This window comes from Hyla sarda, chromosome 3 (genome assembly GCF_029499605.1).
Source record: "Hyla sarda isolate aHylSar1 chromosome 3, aHylSar1.hap1, whole genome shotgun sequence".
In the NCBI taxonomy this organism is placed as follows: domain Eukaryota; kingdom Metazoa; phylum Chordata; class Amphibia; order Anura; family Hylidae; genus Hyla; species Hyla sarda.
This window is the reverse complement of record NC_079191.1, coordinates 171,226,575-171,245,784: the sequence shown is the minus strand read 5'-3', so window position 1 is coordinate 171,245,784 and position 19,210 is coordinate 171,226,575. Positions and strand designations below refer to the sequence as shown.

The following is a 19,210-nucleotide window of genomic DNA, read 5'->3' as shown; positions in this document are numbered from 1 at the left end:
GGCAAGTGTTAAGGTCAACTCTGTGGAAAAATGTGCACAATTCCAGCTTACGACAAAACAGGTTAAGGTCTTTAACTACTACGAGTAATCTTTCTTGACTAATAAATACCTGAATGGAAAAAAAAATTCGTGATTTTTCTGTCACTAACTGAACATATTCCCTATATCACCCTAGACCGGTATGGCTATACAAAGTACTGCTATGCACCCCCTGCATACTACAGAGGAAGTTATTTTCTTTTTAAATTTCCTTTCTGTCTGACCACAGTGCTTTCTGCTGACACCTCTGTCCATTTTAGGAACTGTCCAGAGTAGGAGAAAATCCCCATAGCAAACCTATTCTGCTCTGGACAGTTCCTAAAATGGACAGAGGTGTTAGCAGAGAGCACTGTGGTCAGACAGAAAGGAAATTCAAAAAGGAAAGACCTTCCTCTTTAGTATACATCAGCTGATAAGTACTGGAAGGATTAGGATTTTTAAATAGAAGTGATTTACAAATCTGTTTAACTTTCTTGCACCAGTTGATTTGAAAACATTTTTTTTCTTCTTAGGCTGGGTCCACACTACGTTTTGTCCCATACGGGAGCGCATACGGCAGGAGGGAGCTAAAACCTCGCGCTCCCGTATGTGACCGTATGCGCTCCCGTATGCCATTCACTTCAATGAGCCGACCGGAGTGAAACGTTCGGTCCGGTCGGCTCATTTTTGCGCCGTATGCGCTTTTACAACCGGACCTAAAACCGTGGTTGACCACGGTTTTAGGTCCGGTTGTAAAAGCGCATACGGCGCAAAAATGAGCCGACCGGACCGAACGTTTCACTCCGGTCGGCTCATTGAAGTGAATGACATACGGGAGCGCATACGGTCACATACGGGAGCGCGAGGTTTTAGCTCCCTCCTGCCGTATGCGCTCCCGTATGGGACAAAACGTAGTGTGAACCCAGCCTTAGTCTTGAAGCCTCCACTAAGTTTAAGAAAATTCAGTGTCGGATTAACATATTCATTCTGGTGCCAGTATTACAGCCTGTTATTTTTTAGGGCACACTAGGGGTGCCCATAGCAATCAGATTGCTTTTTTTTTTTCATAGGCTTTTTTAAAAATAAAAGAAACAATCTGATTGGTTGCTATGGGCAACATCTCCCCTTTTCTTCTGCACAGTTTTTGATAAATCATCCCCATTATCTTCATCTAGTTTAATAGTGTAGGATGTTAAATTCAACATATTCACTCAGTGGCCACTTTATTAATAGGTGTTTTAGTACCAGGTTGGAACTCTTTTTGCCTCATTCTTTATGGCATACTTTCAACAAGTTGCTGGAAACATTATGTCAGCTGCACATCCATAATGCGAATCTCCTGTTCCACTACATCCCTAAGGTTCTCTATTGGATTGAGATCTGGTGACTGTGGAGGCCGGTGGAGTACAGGGAACTCATTGTCGTGTTCTAGAAACCAGTTTGAGATGATGTGAGCTTTGTGACATGGTGCTTTATCCTGCTGGAAGTAGCCATCAGAAGATACAGGAGTGACACCCGGTATGGTCTTCTGCTGCTGTAGTCCACTCTGCTACAAGGTTGGACATGCTGTGCATTCAGAGATGGTATTCTGCATACCATGGTTGTAACAAGTGGTTATTTGATTTACTGTTGCTCTTCTGTCATATCAAACCAGTCTGCCCATTCTCCTATGACATCAACAAGGCATTTTCGTCCACACAACTGCCGTTCATTCAATATTTTCTCTATTTTGACAGTTGTGTATTAAAATCCTAGTAGACCAATAATTATTGAAATATTCAGACCAGCCACGTACAAAGTCCTAATGATTCCAGTTCTAAAGGTCAGTTTGAACTTCAGCAAGTTGTCTTGACCACATTTACATGCCTAAATGCATTGAGTTGCTGCCATGTGATTGGCTGATGAGCTAGTTGTCTTAACAAGCAAGGTGTACCTAATAAAGTGTCCAGTGAGAGTATACTAAAAATAGTGGTAATTTGTTATTGGAAAACTGACAGTTTTGGGTTGGATTGTGTGCCAAATTTTTCGTGCCCCAGAATTAAACAGTATTTGTAAACCTGGCAAATCCTTTAGTTTATATGCATGGGTGTTGATGGTTGTATCAATGGTTTGGAGTCACAATCCATTAAATATATTAACAAAATTTCAACTTTTCACCTATATAATGTAGAAATCAATCTGACCAGAATAAGGCTAGGTTTCCACACTTTTTTCTCAGTTTTTTTTTTTTTAATACTGCCACTGCAGTTTTTGAGCCAAAGACAGAAGTGTATTAAAAAGGAAAGAAGAATATAAAAGAATGACTTTTCCTTCCTTATGGATCTATTTCTGACTTTAGCTCAAAAACTGCAGTGGCAGGTTTCCAATAAATACAGAAAAAAACTGTGTGGAAACTAGGGGATCGACCGATTATCGGTTTGGCCAATATTATCGTCCGATAATCGCGATTTTGGACATCATCAATATCGGCAGTTACCTTGCCGATATGGCGATAATGCCCTGCCCCCAGCCCCCGGCCAGAGACGACTATCGCCGCCGCTGCCCCATTGCCTCCCCCCATCCTCTGCCCACATACCGCCGCCGCCCTATCGCCTCCCCCCATCCCCGGTGTTATAATTACCTGTTCCCGGGGGTCCGCAATCCTTCTGGCTCCTGGGCTATTGCTGTGTTCTGCGCTGCGTAATGACGAGTGACGTCCCCAATGCGACGTCACCGTCAGTGCGCACATTGAGAGTGAAGGACGCCCCCGACGGAGTCAGAAGGATCGCGGGCCCCTGGGAACAGGTAATTATAACGCCGGGGATGGGGGAAGGTGATGGGGCGGCGGCGGTATGTGGGCAGGGGATGGAGGGAGGCGATGGGGCAGCGGCGGCGGTATGTGGGCAGAGGATGGGGGGAGGCGATGGGGCAGCGGTGGCGGTATGTGGGCAGAGGATGGGGGGGATGAGGCGTTGGGGCAACTGTGGTGGTTAGACTCAGGGCAGGCAGGGGGAGAGAAGCGGTTGTTGGCAGCAGCGGTCTCTGGCACCACAAAAGCCGCTGCAGTTCATTGATTTAAAGCGCCCGTTTTAAATCATTGATCTGCAACGGCTTCTGCCCTGCCGGGGGGGTTGAAATAGCCGATAACATATACCGGAATATCAGTATCGGCCTGAAAGGTGACAGATTGTCGGTATCGGCCCGAAAAAATCGATATCGGTCGATCCCTAGTGGAAACCTAGCTTAAAAGTAGTTGAAACCATAAAGTTTTGCAGATGTTGAGCTTGTCTGTCAAGAGCGTGTGGTGCAGGCTCAGGATTCAAGCCTACTCCATAGCCAGCAGCTACAAGTTGATAACAGTAGCTGGGATCTGCCACTAATAGCCAAAGTCCCCATCCCCAGAATTAGCAGTTCTGGCTTTTGAAAGGCAAGAAGGGAAATAAAATGCAAAAGTAAAAAATAAAAAAGTAAAAAATTTGCTGCATCATGAAGGGAATAATACATTTCTAACAAAGGCTGTAATGTTTTTTTCTTTTTTTTGCACCCTATTAATGGGGGTCTAAAGACAATCGCTTTCAATTGTGGCAACCAGTTGATTGTCCTGGCTCCTGCTTTGAGCACCACCCCTCTAACAAATCGCTATTTTTGCAAGGGAAAGCCATAACTAGCTAGTGGCCACTGCAGTACTACATGCAGGCAGTTCAGATCAACGGCTGTCCATGTAAGTCAAGGACAGCTTGAGCGTCCCAGAATAGGAGCTGCTCTTAGAGAGTGTCTCTCCATTCTGGTTCATAGAGGGGGTGCCAGATTGGGGACCACTTTCTGTGATGATAGACAGAGGTTTTCTTCATGACATAATCTCATTTCATAAGTGTTACCTGCACTAACATGTTGGTACAGGTTGGTAGCGCATGTGACACTGATGATTAATTACATTTACCATGAGCTTATCTGTGGCCCCGTTTGCCTATTATCTCCCTTATTCGGGCAGCAGGCTTGATGCACAGGTGGCGCTCCAGGAGCAGGGCTGCCACTTCCACACTCTGCCCATCTCTAAGCAGTCTTGAGGAAGCTTCAGCTATGACATCGGTGTGCTCCTGGATACTCAGTATTGCTCTGATGTAACTCTTTCATTGTACATCTATGACTATGTTAATTATGCTTATAATCTTGTCCTACCTGTTACATTTACTTAGTCTAAATGAGCTTGTTTTGCAGAGGAAAATTGAAAAAAATACAATAAAATGAATATTACTGTTATATTCATGTGACTTGTACACGCTTTATTCTGAGTTGCTGTTGGCAGCTCCATCACATCTGACAGCAAGTGCAGCACTAAACCCGATGTCAAAGTGACAGATATCGTGAGGAAACCTAGCAGCTTTCTTGATAAACTGTGTCGGGGAGATTTATCAAAACCTGTGCAAAGGAAAAGTTGCCCAGTTGCCCATAGCAACCAATCAGATCGCTTCTTTCATTTTTGAAAAGGCCTCTGAAAAAATTAAAGAAGCAATCTGATTGGTTGATGGGTAAATTGTCAACTTTTCCTCTGCACAGGTTTTGATAAATATCCCCCAATGTGTTCCATTGGGCTCTGACAGGATCTACCAAATTATTGTTAGAAACAAAATCCACAACCTAAATGTAAAGCATAAGGCCGGTTCACTGAGCTTGCCGCTGCCTACCATTGTTGTTAAAAGGATCCTGCTGCTTAGTTAACATGTCACAAATTCTGAGGTGGGAAGATTCAGCATGTTCAATCTTTTGGTAGAATCTGTGCAAAAAAGCCCATAAGCCAATGTAACTTTAAATTTTGGTGCTTCAAAGGCACAGATCTACAAGGAAATGGAGTCTTTGAGTCTGAGGTTTTGTTTGGAGCAATGTTTCCCAACCAGCGTGCCTCCAGCTCATGCAAAGTACCAACTCCCTGTAGATAGGGGAGTCCGACGCATAAGGAATAAGCTGTCTGGATTTCTTTAAAGGAAAACTGTCACCAGTTCTAGAACCTGATACACCAGGTTATAGTGCAGGTGAACAGAAGACCAATGCGGGGTATCGTACTGCTTTACCTACCTGCAGTGCGGAGCCCCGCTCCTCCGAAGGTCCCCCTCTTCAGGCGCTGACTTGCGCTTTGAGGCGGACCCGACGGCTAGATTTAAATATTCATAAGCGCCGGTCACGTGAGTGCTCAGTAGGTACGAGTGCTCACATGACCAGCGCTTATGAATATTTTAATCCAGCCGGCAGGCCCGCCTCAAAGTGCAAGTCAGCGCTGGAAGAGGGGGACCTTAGGAGGATCGGGGCTCCGGACTGCAGGCAGGTATAGCAGTCCGAGACCCCACATCGGTCTCCTGTTCACCCGCACTATAACCCGGTGCATCAGGTTATAGCGCGGGTGAACTGGTGACCGTTTTCCTTTAAGAATTTTCTTAGGGGATAATGATTCCCAATGTCAGAGACCTCTTACATTTACCTTCCCCCATCCCTGGATATCCTGAAGGTAGAGGTATATTAGATTACATATGATATTAGATGGATATTGTGAAGGTAGCTGTATATTAGATGATATATGACATTAGATGGTTATTGTAAAGGTATATTATACATGATACTAGAAGGATATTGTACAGTATATTATATATGACACTAGAAGGATATTGTACAGTATATTATATATGACACTAGATGGATATTGTGAAGGTATATTATATATGACACTAGAAGGATATTGTACAGTATATTATATATGACATTAGAAGGATATTGTGAAGGTATATTATATATGACACTAGAAGGATACTGTACAGTATATTATATATGACACTAGAAGGATATTGTGAAAGTATATTATATATGACATTAGATGGATATTGTACAGTATATTATATATGACACTAGAAGGATATTGTGAAGGTATATTATATATGACACTAGATGGATATTGTGAAGGTATATTATATATGACACTAGAAGGATATTGTACAGTATATTATATATGACATTAGATGGATATTGTACAGTATATTATATATGACACTAGATGGATATTGTGAAGGAACAAGTATATTATATATGACACTAGAAGGATATTGTACAGTATATTATATATGACACTAGAAGGATATTGTACAGTATATTATATATGACACTAGAAGGATATTGTACAGTATATTATATATGACACTAGATGGATATTGTGAAGGTAGATTATATATGACACTAGAAGGATATTGTGAAGGTAGATTATATATGACACTAGATGGATATTGTGAAGGTATATTATATATGACACTAGAAGGATATTGTACAGTATATTATATATGACACTAGAAGGATATTGTGAAGGTATATTATATATGACACTAGAAGGATATTGTACAGTATATTATATATGACACTAGATGGATATTGTGAAGGTAGATTATATATGACACTAGAAGGATATTGTGAAGGTAGATTATATATGACACTAGATGGATATTGTGAAGGTATATTATATATGACACTAGAAGGATATTGTACAGTATATTATATATGACACTAGAAGGATATTGTGAAGGTATATTATATATGACACTAGAAGGATATTGTACAGTATATTATATATGACACTAGATGGATATTGTGAAGGTAGATTATATATGACACTAGAAGGATATTGTGAAAGTATATTATATATGACATTAGATGGATATTGTACAGTATATTATATATGACACTAGAAGGATATTGTGAAGGTATATTATATATGACATTAGATGGATATTGTACAGTATATTATATATGACACTAGATGGATATTGTGAAGGAACAAGTATATTATATATGACACTAGAAGGATATTGTACAGTATATTATATATGACACTAGAAGGATATTGTACAGTATATTATATATGACACTAGAAGGATATTGTGAAGGTAGATTATATATGACACTAGAAGGATATTGTGAAAGTATATTATATATGACATTAGATGGATATTGTACAGTATATTATATATGACACTAGATGGATATTGTGAAGGTAGATTATATATGACACTAGAAGGATATTGTACAGTATATTATATATGACACTAGATGGATATTGTGAAGGTAGATTATATATGACACTAGAAGGATATTGTACAGTAGATTATATATGACACTAGATGGATATTGTGAAGGTAGATTATATATGACACTAGAAGGATATTGTGAAGGTATATTATATATGACATTAGATGGATATTGTACAGTATATTATATATGACACTAGATGGATATTGTACAGTATATTATATATGACACTAGATGGATATTGTGAAGGTAGATTATATATGACACTAGATGGATATTGTGAAGGTATATTATATATGACACTAGAAGGATATTGTACAGTATATTATATATGACACTAGATGGATATTGTGAAAGTATATTATATATGACATTAGATGGATATTGTACAGTATATTATATATGACACTAGAAGGATATTGTGAAGGTATATTATATATGACATTAGATGGATATTGTACAGTATATTATATATGACATTAGATGGATATTGTACAGTATATTATATATGACACTAGATGGATATTGTGAAGGAACAAGTATATTATATATGACATTAGATGGATATTGTGAAAGTATATTATATATGACATTAGATGGATATTGTACAGTATATTATATATGACACTAGAAGGATATTGTGAAGGTATATTATATATGACACTAGAAGGATATTGTACAGTATATTATATATGACACTAGAAGGATATTGTACGGTATATTATATATGACACTAGAAGGATATTGTACAGTATATTATATATGACACTAGATGGATATTGTGAAGGTATATTATATATGACATTAGATGGATATTGTACAGTATATTATATATGACATTAGATGGATATTGTACAGTATATTATATATGACACTAGATGGATATTGTGAAGGTAGATTATATATGACACTAGATGGATATTGTGAAGGTATATTATATATGACACTAGAAGGATATTGTACAGTATATTATATATGACACTAGATGGATATTGTGAAGGTAGATTATATATGACACTAGAAGGATATTGTGAAAGTATATTATATATGACATTAGATGGATATTGTACAGTATATTATATATGACACTAGAAGGATATTGTGAAGGTATATTATATATGACACTAGATGGATATTGTACAGTATATTATATATGACATTAGATGGATATTGTACAGTATATTATATATGACCATAGATGGATATTGTGAAGGAACAAGTATATTATATATGACATTAGATGGATATTGTGAAAGTATATTATATATGACATTAGATGGATATTGTACAGTATATTATATATGACACTAGAAGGATATTGTGAAGGTATATTATATATGACACTAGAAGGATATTGTACAGTATATTATATATGACACTAGAAGGATATTGTACAGTATATTATATATGACACTAGAAGGATATTGTACAGTATATTATATATGACACTAGATGGATATTGTGAAGGTAGATTATATATGACACTAGAAGGATATTGTGAAGGTAGATTATATATGACACTAGATGGATATTGTGAAGGTATATTATATATGACACTAGAAGGATATTGTACAGTATATTATATATGACACTAGAAGGATATTGTACAGTATATTATATATGACACTAGAAGGATATTGTACAGTATATTATATATGACACTAGATGGATATTGTGAAGGTAGATTATATATGACACTAGAAGGATATTGTGAAGGTAGATTATATATGACACTAGATGGATATTGTGAAGGTATATTATATATGACACTAGAAGGATATTGTACAGTATATTATATATGACACTAGAAGGATATTGTGAAGGTATATTATATATGACACTAGAAGGATATTGTACAGTATATTATATATGACACTAGATGGATATTGTGAAGGTAGATTATATATGACACTAGAAGGATATTGTGAAAGTATATTATATATGACATTAGATGGATATTGTACAGTATATTATATATGACACTAGAAGGATATTGTGAAGGTATATTATATATGACATTAGATGGATATTGTACAGTATATTATATATGACACTAGATGGATATTGTGAAGGAACAAGTATATTATATATGACACTAGAAGGATATTGTACAGTATATTATATATGACACTAGAAGGATATTGTACAGTATATTATATATGACACTAGATGGATATTGTGAAGGTAGATTATATATGACACTAGAAGGATATTGTACAGTATATTATATATGACACTAGAAGGATATTGTGAAGGTAGATTATATATGACACTAGAAGGATATTGTGAAAGTATATTATATATGACATTAGATGGATATTGTACAGTATATTATATATGACACTAGATGGATATTGTGAAGGTAGATTATATATGACACTAGAAGGATATTGTACAGTATATTATATATGACACTAGATGGATATTGTGAAGGTAGATTATATATGACACTAGAAGGATATTGTACAGTAGATTATATATGACACTAGATGGATATTGTGAAGGTAGATTATATATGACACTAGAAGGATATTGTGAAGGTATATTATATATGACATTAGATGGATATTGTACAGTATATTATATATGACACTAGATGGATATTGTACAGTATATTATATATGACACTAGATGGATATTGTGAAGGTAGATTATATATGACACTAGATGGATATTGTGAAGGTATATTATATATGACACTAGAAGGATATTGTACAGTATATTATATATGACACTAGATGGATATTGTGAAAGTATATTATATATGACATTAGATGGATATTGTACAGTATATTATATATGACACTAGAAGGATATTGTGAAGGTATATTATATATGACATTAGATGGATATTGTACAGTATATTATATATGACATTAGATGGATATTGTACAGTATATTATATATGACACTAGATGGATATTGTGAAGGAACAAGTATATTATATATGACATTAGATGGATATTGTGAAAGTATATTATATATGACATTAGATGGATATTGTACAGTATATTATATATGACACTAGAAGGATATTGTGAAGGTATATTATATATGACACTAGAAGGATATTGTACAGTATATTATATATGACACTAGAAGGATATTGTACGGTATATTATATATGACACTAGAAGGATATTGTACAGTATATTATATATGACACTAGATGGATATTGTGAAGGTATATTATATATGACATTAGATGGATATTGTACAGTATATTATATATGACATTAGATGGATATTGTACAGTATATTATATATGACACTAGATGGATATTGTGAAGGTAGATTATATATGACACTAGATGGATATTGTGAAGGTATATTATATATGACACTAGAAGGATATTGTACAGTATATTATATATGACACTAGATGGATATTGTGAAGGTAGATTATATATGACACTAGAAGGATATTGTGAAAGTATATTATATATGACATTAGATGGATATTGTACAGTATATTATATATGACACTAGAAGGATATTGTGAAGGTATATTATATATGACACTAGATGGATATTGTACAGTATATTATATATGACATTAGATGGATATTGTACAGTATATTATATATGACCATAGATGGATATTGTGAAGGAACAAGTATATTATATATGACATTAGATGGATATTGTGAAAGTATATTATATATGACATTAGATGGATATTGTACAGTATATTATATATGACACTAGAAGGATATTGTGAAGGTATATTATATATGACACTAGAAGGATATTGTACAGTATATTATATATGACACTAGAAGGATATTGTACAGTATATTATATATGACACTAGAAGGATATTGTACAGTATATTATATATGACACTAGATGGATATTGTGAAGGTAGATTATATATGACACTAGAAGGATATTGTGAAGGTATATTATACATGACATTAGAAGGATATTGTACAGTAGATTATATATGACACTAGATGGATATTGTACAGTATATTATATATGACATTAGATGGATATTGTACAGTATATTATATATGACACTAGATGGATATTGTGAAGGTATATTATATATGACATTAGAAGGATATTGTACAGTAGATTATATATGACACTAGAAGGATATTGTACAGTATATTATATATGACATTAGAAGGATATTGTACAGTATATTATATATGACACTAGAAGGATATTGTGAAGGTATATTATATATGACACTAGATGGATATTGTACAGTATATTATATATGACACTAGATGGATATTGTGAAGGTATATTATATATGATACTAGAAGGATATTGTACAGTATATTATATATGACACTAGATGGATATTGTGAAGGTAGATTATATATGACATTAGAAGGATATTGTACAGTAGATTATATATGACACTAGATGGATATTGTACAGTATATTATATATGACATTAGATGGATATTGTACAGTATATTATATATGACACTAGATGGATATTGTGAAGGTATATTATATATGACATTAGAAGGATATTGTACAGCATATTATACATGACATTAGAAGGATATTGTACAGTATATTATATATGACACTAGAAGGATATTGTACAGTATATTATATATGACATTAGAAGGATATTGTACAGTAGATTATATATGACATTAGATGGATATTGTGAAGGTATATTATACATGACATTAGAACCATATTGTACATTATATATGAGTAGATAACAAACCATATGTGCCCCTTATACCCACTCTTCACCTGGCAGCAGCTCTGGCCTCCAGCGCGGAGCAGCAGTGGCGCAGTCATTCTAGTAACACCCGGTACATGTCACCTGTCTATGCGTCCACACCTGGAGCTCCAGCCGGAGATTATGTGGATGAGACGGGACACAGCGACATTCCACCTCGTCCTGACAGGAATCTGCAGCCTCCTCATTCGTCACACGCAGCACAGCTCACAAGGCAGCCGCCACACACACCGCCGAGCGCCCACACACTCACCTGCCCGCTGGTAAGCCGCTTCTTTTAGGGTGTGCAGGGGTGCTTGCTCGTCTTAGCCCCCGGGGTTCAGGGCGCGCTCCCGCTCCTGTCAGCTGTGGGAACCCGCCATCGTGTGCGCGCAGCCACGAGCGTCCACCTCCCTGTAAACACTACGGGGGCCGTCGCCTGTCACTTCTACCAGATGTGAGGAGGACTGCACAGCCATCACATTAGGGCCTGACCCCTGTACACACACAGGCAGCCACGGTGTCCACGGAAAGAAGTTGTAAAATGGAGGCAGGGATCCCCACAGGTACAAGCCACAGCCAGTGCTGCCGCTCGTTCCCGCCTGGGCCGTCTTATTTTCGGGCCATACTAAAAGGAATGACAGAATGGAATGCTCATAGGCTTAACTAGGAAGTGGAATGTCAATAGACTATAATGGACCAGAGTAGAATGCCCATAGAGAATAATAGAAATGTAGTATTAGAGAAAAAAAAACTATTTGACGTATCTAATTAACCCCTTAAAGACCACAGGTGTTTTCGTTTATACTTTTGTTTTTTCCTCCTCACCTTCTGAAAATCATAATGCTTTAAATTTTCCACCTACAAACCAATATGAGGGCTTGTTTTTTGTGCCACCAATTTTACTTTGTAATGACATTAATAATTTCACCATAAAATCTATGGGAAAACCAGAAAAAAAAAATATTTATGGGGCAGAAATGGAAAAATTTGTGGGGGCTTCTGTTTCTACGCAGTACATATTTTGGTGAAAATGACACCTTATCTTTACTCTGTAGGTCCACATGATTAACCCCTTCAGGACGGAGCCCATTTTGGCCTTAACCCCTTAAGGACCGGAGGTTTTTCCGTTTTTGCATTTTCGTTTTTTGCTCCTTGCCTTTAAAAAATCATAACTCTTTCAAATTTACACCTAAAAATCCATATGATGGCTTATTTTTTGCGCCACCAATTCTACTTTGTAATGACGTCAGTCATTTTGCCCAAAAATCTATGGTGAAGCGGGAAAAAAATCATTGTGCGACAAAATTGAAAAAAAAAACGCTGTTTTGTAACTTTTGGGGGCTTCCGTTTCTACGTAGTACATTTTTCGGTAAAAATGACACCTGATATGTATTCTGTAGGTCCATACGATTAAAATGATACCCTACTTATATAGGTTTGATTTTGTCGGACTTCTGGAAAAAATCATAACTACATGCAGGAAAATTAATACGTTTAAAATTGTCATCTTCTGACCCCTATAACTTTTTTATTTTTCCGTGTATGGGGCGGTATGAGGGCTCATTTTTTGCGCCGTGATCTGAAGTTTTTAACGGTACCATTTTTGCATTGATAGGACTTATTGATCACTTTTTATTCATTTTTAAATGATATAAAAAGTGACCAAAAATGCACTATTTTGGACTTTGGAATTTTTTTGCGCGCACGCCATTGACCGAGCGGTTTAATTAATGATATATTTTTATAATTCGGACATTTCCGCACGCGGTGATACCACATATGTTTATTTTTATTTTTATTTACACTGTGTTTTTTTTTTTATTGGAAAAGGGGGGTGATTCAAACTTTTAATAGGGGAGGAGTTAAATGATCTTTATTCACTTTTTTTTTGCACTTTTTTTTTGCAGTGTTATAGGTCACATAGGGACCTATAACACTGCACACACTGATCTTCTATGTTGATCACTGGTTTCTCATAAGAAACCAGTGATCAACGATTCTGCCGGATGACTGCTCATGCCTGGATCTCAGGCACTGAGCAGTCATTCGGCGATCGGACAGCGAGGAGGCAGGTAGGGGCCCTCCCGCTGTCCTGTCAGCTGTTCGGGATGCCGCGATTTCACCGCGGCTATCCCGAACAGCCCACTGAGCTAGCCGGGATGCTTTCGGTTTCACTTTAGACGCGGCGTTCAACTTTGAACGCCGCGTCTAAAGGGTTAATAGCGCGCGGCACAGCGATCAATGCCGCGCGCTATTAGCCACGGGTCCCGGCCGTTGTTAGAGGCCGGGCCCGACCCGCTATGACGCGAGGCCACGCCGTGGCCCCGCGTTATAGATCGGGAGTGGACACATGACGTTCCAGTACGTCATGTGTCCTTAAGGGGTTAAGGACCGGAGCGTTTTTTGCACATCTGACCACTGTCACTTTAAACATTAATAACTCTGGAATGCTTTTAGTTATCATTCTGATTCCGAGATTGTTTTTTCTTGACATATTCTACTTTAACATAGTGGTAAATTTTTGTCGATACTTGCATCCTTTCTTGGTGAAAAATCCGTAAATTTGATGAAAAATTTGAAAATTTAGCATTTTTCTAACTTTGAAGCTCTCTGCTTGTAAGGAAAATGGATATTACGAATAAATTTTTTTTTGGTTCACATATACAATATGTCTACTTTATGTTTGCATCATAAAATTGACGTGTTTTTACTTTTGGAAGACACCAGAGGGCTTCAACGGTCAGCAGCAATTTTCCGATTTTTCACAAAATTTTCAAACTCAGGGACCAGTTCAGGTTTGAAGTGGATTTGAAGGGTCTTCATATTAGAAATACCCCATAAATGACCCCATTATAAAAACTGCACCCCCAAAGTATTCAAAATGACATTCAGTCAGCGTTTTAACCCTTTACGGGTTTCACACGAATAGCAGCAAAGTGAAGGAGAAAATTCACAATCTTCATTTTTTATACTCACATGTTCTTGTAGACCCAATTTTTGAATTTTTACAAGGGGTAGTAAAGGACAAAATTTTTTCTTGTATTTGTAGCCCAATTTCTCTCGAGTAAGCACATACCTCATATGTCTATGTAAAGTGTTCGGCGGGCGCAGTAGAGGGCTCAGAAGGGAAGGAGCGACAAGGGGATTTTGGAGAGTACGTTTTTCTGAAATGGTTTTTGGGGGGCATGTTACCTTTAGGAAGCCCTTATGGTGCCAGAACAGCAAAAAAAAAACACATGGCATACCATTTTGGAAACTAGACCCCTCGGGGAATGTAACATGGGATAAAGTGAACCTTAATACCCCACAGGTGCTTCACGACTTTTGCAAATGTAAAAAAAAAAAAAATAAATTTTACCTAAAATGCTTGTTTTCCCCCAAAAATTTTATTTTTAAAAAGGGTAATAGCAGAAAATACCCCTAAAAATTTGAAGCCCAATTTCTCCCGATTCAGAAAACACCCCATATGGGGGTGAAAAGTGCTCTGCTGGCGCACTACAGATCTCGGAAGAGAAGGAGTCACATTTGGCTTTTTGAACGCAAATTTTTCTCTGGGGGCATGCCGCATTTAGGAAGCCCCTATGGTGCCAGAACAGCAAAAAAAAAAAACACATGGCATACCATTTTGGAAACTAGACCCCTCGGGGAACGTAACAAGGGGTTAAGTGAACCTTTATACCCCACAGGTGTTTCACGACTTTTGCATATGTAAAAAAAAAATTTTTTTTTTACCTAAAATGCTTGGTTTCCCAAAAATTTTACATGTTTAAAAAAGGTAAAAGCAGAAAATACCCCCCAAAATTTGTAACACAATTTCTCCCGAGTACGGCGATACCCCATATGTGACCCTAAACTGTTGCCTTGAAATACGACAGGGCTCCAAAGTTAGAGCGCCATGCGCATTTGAGGCCTAAATTAGGGACTTGCATAGGAGTGGACATAGGGGTATTCTACGCCAGTGATTCCCAAACAGGGTGCCTCCAGCTGTTGCAAAACTCCCAGCATGCCTGGACAGTCAACGGCTGTCCGACAATACTGGGAGTTGTTTTGCAACAGCTGGAGGCTCCGTTCTGGAAACAGTGGCGTACCAGACGTTTTTCATTTTTATTGGGGAGGGGGGGCTGTGTAGGGGTATGTGTATATGTAGTGTTTTTTACTTTTTATTTTATTTTTTGTGGTAGTGTAGTGTAGTGTTTTTAGGGTACAGTCGCATGGGCGGGGGTTCACAGTAGTTTCTCGCTGGCAATTTGAGCTGCAGCAGAAAGTTTGCGGCAGCTCAAATTTGCAGCCAGATACTTACTGTAATCCTCCGCCCATGTGAGTGTACCCTGTACGTTCACATTGGGGGGGGGGGGGGGACATCCAGCTGTTGCATAACTACAACTCCCAGCATGCCCATTGGCTGTCGGTGACTGCTGAGAGTTGCAGTTTTGCAACAACTGTAGGCACACTGGTTATGTATCACTGAGTTTGTGACCTAACTCAGTGTTTCACAACCAGTGTGCCTCCAGCTGTTGCAAAACTACAACTCCCAGCATGTACGGTGCATGGTGTACGGTGACTGCTGAGAGTTGTAGTTTGCAACAGCTGGAGGCACACCGGTCGTGAAACACTGAGTTAGGTAAAAAAAAACTCTGAGTTTCACAACCAGTGTGCCTTCAGCTGTTGCAAAACTACAACTCTCAGCAGTCACCGACAGCCAACGGGCATGCTGGGAGTTGTAGTTATGCAACCAGCAGATGCACCACTACAACTCCCAGCATGCACTTTAGCTGTTTGTGCAAGCTGGGAGTTGTAGTTACACAACAGCTGAAGGTACACTTTTCCATAGAAAGAATGTGCCTCCAGCTGTTGCAAAACCATAAGTCCCAGCATGCCCATAAGGGAATGCTGGGAGTTGTGGTGGTCTGCCTCCTGCTGTTGCATAACTACAGCTCCCAGCATGCCCTTTTTGCATGCTGGGAGCTGTTGCTAAGCAACAGCAGGAGGCTGTCACTCACCTCCAACGATCCAGACGCTGCAGGTCAGTCCCGCCGCCGCAGCTGCTCCTGGGGCCCCGATCCCAACAGGGGCGCCGGGGATCGGGGTCCCCAGCACCCGGGGTGCACGTCCCGCACCCGCTCACGTCCTCCAGAAGAGGGGCGGAGCGGGTGCGGGAGTGACACCCGCAGCAGGCGCCCTGATTGGTCGGCCGGTAATCCGGCCGACGAATCAGGGCGATCGTGAGGTGGCACCAGTGCCACCTCACCCCTGCAGGCTCTGACTGTTCGGGGCCGTCAGAGACGGCCCCGAACAGCCAGTAATTCCGGGTCACCGGGTCACTGGAGACCCGATTGACCCGGAATCGCCGCAGATCGCTGGACTGAATTGTCCAGCGATCTGCGGCGATCGCCGACATGGGGGGGCATAATGACCCCCCTGGGCGATATGCCGGGATGCCTGCTGAACGATTTCAGCAGGCATCCGGCTCCGGTCCCCAACCGGCTAGCGGTGGGGGCCGGAATTCCCACGGGCGTATGGATACGCCCTCGGTCATTAAGGACTCGGGATTCAGGGCGTATCCATACTAAAACTAAAACAATACCCAACTTTGGGCTGGGCGGTATTACCAAATGTGTCTATCACAGTATTTTTGTAACTTTTGGCGGTTCCACGGTATATAACGTTATTTCCTCCTGCTCCCCCCCCCCCCCTCAAATTAATTATCAGCCCAGCGCAGCCCCCATCAGGGTAAATACTCACGTCACCCGCAAGCGCTGCCCTCCTCGTCCTGTTTGTTGCGGGCCGCCGGCGCTAACACTCTATACTGTGCAGTATCCCTATGCTCGGGCTGCAAAAGGTAAACAAAATCAACTAACGCATGTTCCTACGTCGGCCTTACGCTGGGGACGGGAACGTCGGATAGCAGTCAGCCTATCACCAGCCGTAGCGATGTTCCGCCTCGGCCGGTGATAGGCTGAGCCCACTGTCATGTAAGGAGCCGGCCAGAGCTCCTTACATCTATAAGAAAGAAGGGATACAGCGCTCTATGGTGTATTAAAAGATAAACCTGTGAGGTATGTAAAATGATATAAAATCACCGCTCACCTATGCTGGTTGTGTATCCACATACACAACAATGGTGAGCACATGTAGTTATGGCAGTCTGGCATGGAAATAGAAAAAAATGCTTCAAAAAGGAACACCGTTCTAAGCGTAGCGCTGGACACAGAGGATCACACGAATGGATAAAAGCACTGGTAGTTTATTCTCCCATCATGCAACGCGTTTCACTGCAACAGCAGCTTCACCTTTGTGTTCCTTTTTGAAGCATTTCTTTCAGAGCTTCTTACATGACAGTGGGCTCAACCTATCACTGGCCGAGGCGGAACATCACTGCGGCCGGTGAAAGGCTGACGGCTGTCCGACATTTCCGTCCCCAAGAAGCAGGTGAGTCCGGTGCCGGATCAACGGGAGGTGAGTTAAAGTTTATTTTGTTTTATTTTTTGCAGCCCAGGCATAGGGATACCGCACAGTATAGAGCAGTGGTCTTCAACCTTCGGACCTCCAGATGTTGCAAAACTACAACTCCCAGCATGCCCGGACAGCTGTTCGGGCATGCTGAGAGTTGTAGTTTTGCAACATCTGGAGTTCCGCAGGTTGAAGACCACTGGTATAGACCACTGTGCAGTGGTCTCCAATCTGTGCCCTTCTAGATGTTGTGGAGAAAGATTTTACGGAAAGAATAAAAATCTACTTTTTTTCCGGTCACCGGGGACCTGATTGACCTGGAATCGCCGCAAATCATGGATCTGAATTAGTCTCAGGACCCCCCCAGGGGTTTGCACGGGGTGACTGCCAAATGATTTCAACAGGCATCCCGGTCCGGTCCCCTGTCCGGCGGGGACCGGAATTCCCACGGGCGTACAGGTATGCCCTGGGTCCACATACGCCCTTTGTCCCCAAGAGGTTAACTCCTTGGGGACAGAGGGCGGTTATCGGACCGGGATGACTGCTGATATCTATCAGCAGGCATCCCGTGGCAATGCCTAGGGGGGTCCTGAGACCCCCCCCATGTCAGCGATCACGGCAAATCGTTGGTCAATTCAGACCAGCGATTTGCCCGCGATCCGGGCTAATCCGGGCTAAACTGGTGACCCGATCTCCCGGAAAATAAGCATGATCGGAGCTGTCAGAGACAGCTCCGACCATCCTAAAGGATAGGAGCGAGGAGGCAGTGTTGCCACCCCCTCTTAACCCCTGCCATTGGTCGGTCAGGCTGACTACCAGTGGCGGGGGGGGGGGGGGGGGGTTAGAGTTCATTTCCCCCTGCTCTGCCCACCGATTGGAAGTCAGGGCAGAGCAGGGGGGGGGGGGGGGGGAATACGTGCCGCGAGGGGGGAGCATGGTCCGGCATGTGGAGGCATCCTGGACCGGCGGCGACGGCATAGACAGCAGTTGGAGCAGCCGGAA

The 19,210-nt window shown here is 40.2% G+C and overlaps 1 protein-coding gene across 4 annotated transcripts in view; it reads right to left on the bottom strand.

Moving 5' to 3' along the window:
* The window catches only part of TNK2 (tyrosine kinase non receptor 2), a 305,681-nt gene extending 293,218 nt beyond the window's left edge, over nt 1–12,463 (bottom strand). For 3 of the 4 annotated variants that reach the window (XM_056565498.1, XM_056565497.1, XM_056565499.1), the window contains exon 1: nt 12,030–12,463. The gene's annotated coding sequence lies outside the window, so the exon portion shown is untranslated. The remainder of the gene's footprint in view (nt 1–12,029) is intronic. The other variant, XM_056565500.1, reaches the window with a different exon arrangement.
* Between the last annotated feature and the right edge of the window lie 6,747 nt (nt 12,464–19,210).